Source organism: Quercus suber, unplaced genomic scaffold (assembly GCF_002906115.3).
Source record: "Quercus suber isolate HL8 unplaced genomic scaffold, Cork oak 2.0 scaffold_1360, whole genome shotgun sequence".
NCBI lineage: Eukaryota > Viridiplantae > Streptophyta > Magnoliopsida > Fagales > Fagaceae > Quercus > Quercus suber.
In genome coordinates, this window is record NW_027070743.1 from 2,834 (window position 1) to 4,796 (window position 1,963).

At 32.3% G+C, this 1,963-nt stretch overlaps 1 pseudogene; it reads right to left on the reverse strand.

Annotated features, from left to right (window-relative positions):
- Window positions 1-454: 454 nt before the first annotated feature.
- Window positions 455-1,564, reverse strand: LOC112015675 (aspartic proteinase nepenthesin-1-like; annotated as a pseudogene).
- Window positions 1,565-1,963: the final 399 nt, after the last annotated feature.

The window sequence follows — 1,963 nt, forward strand, 5'->3', positions numbered from 1 at the left end:
CTGAGTTAATTCGCCAACCTTAATAAACAGATTTAGAAATTACAATATATGTTAAACCATTTGACTTTATTTGACTCTATTTATTTGTGGCATTCTAATTAAAATGACATTTCTCTGGGGTGAAAGATATTGAAATGAAATTTCTATGTTTTTTTTTAACGTAATGATATTTCTATGTTACAACTTCTTACTTTATTTTGTTTTATTTATTTGAGTCATTCTAATTATTATGACATTTCTCTGGTACAAAATACATTTTAGATTTTTTAAGATCAAACAAGAACCGATAATCTGTATGCTGAAATGCCACTAGAATATTTAGCCCTTGTTTACGTGTAGATCGGATAAGCATGCAGATAATGTTGGTAACATATTTGAAGATTTGATTAGCATCAAGCTCAAGCTTTGCTCCGACAAAATAAATTGTTAATTTCGGTAATGGTTGATTTCTAGTTTACACGACATTATAGCAAAGATCATATTGTGCATTTGGATACGGAGGCATAGGAATCCAGTTATATGCCTGCAACAAGTAGCTAACTATTTTAGCTCTAACAACATTATATGCATTCTCAACAAGAAGAGTTATTGAAGCTCCAGAGTCAATTAAAAAGCCACCTTTGGAACCACTTCTCAATTGAAACTCTTCTGGATCTATTGGAAGAGATTTGTCATTCATGCTAATTCTCAACACTTGCACATAGTACCTATTTTGGTCGGGTATTAGTGATGTTGTTTGTACTATTTCTTGATCATTTCCACTAATTTTTGCATCTTTGCCAAAACGTAAATATATGTAGGTTCCTGGTTCATCGTACCATAAAGGAAGGCAATATGAGAAACGTAGGTCGGTGTCAGCTTCTAGTTGCCTTAGGATTGATCATTTTCCAGCTCCTAAACCAAACAACCCTGATATTATATTTTCAGATCCTAAATTTCCAGCAAAATTTATATTTTTATTGTCTAAGCCAACCCCAAAAACTACATTTTGGTAGCTTATAGATCCTCCTCCATCTTCAGTGAATGTGAATTTTTTAGTTGAAATAGGACCCTTAGTGTAACTACCATCAACATAGGTGTTCCCATAATGGCACGAGTTCTCTTCACATATTTTGGGAACACATGGTAATTTAAATTTCCATCTCTTACGGAGAAACAATTTTTGCATCCTTCACCTTGAACTCATGTATCATCAGAACCAGTATCTACTAACAATAGTGCAAAATATGGTGGTGTGCCAATGTTCATTTGAGCTATATATAATTTGCCCAAATTATACTCTATCTTAGTTTGTAGTGCTTGAATTCCTTGCTTTGTTTGAGTTGATTGCATCTACAAATCTCATGGATTTGAAATGTAGAGCCCGAGCTTTAGAAAGTTTAGCAATTCTAAAGTGGTTTTCTAGTAGGCTTAGATTTTTTGGGAAGAGCATTGAATCAATGGAGTATCTTGGGATGAGCTTGATGCTAAAGCCATTGGTTCCAAGACAAGTAAGCATGGAAATGAGCAAGGTTGATAAGAAACAAAATGCAATTGGTACATCAAAAAGGTTTCTAGTACCCATTCTCTGACTCTTTGGTTATGTGTTCAAAAATTAAAAATATGCCACAGGTTATATATAAGTGATAGTTGAAACCACTTAAGTGGTGGATTAACTTTACAATAAATGTTATCTTTTTATAAAGAAATTTATTTAAACTTTCTTTTTGGAGGCTGCAAACTTATATCTATTACTCCTACATCTATTACAATCATTATATATTATAAAAGCTTCTTCTTTTTTCTTTTTCTTTTTTTGAGTAAAATATATTATAAAAGTTGGATCCAAAAATTGGTGCGTGCATACTAAAATGACATGTGTTCCTTTTCAAAGCAAACTACAACGACATGTGGCATCTTTCTACATTTTGTTGGTATTATATGGGTAAAAAACACAATGTGAAAAAAGTTGGATACAAAAACC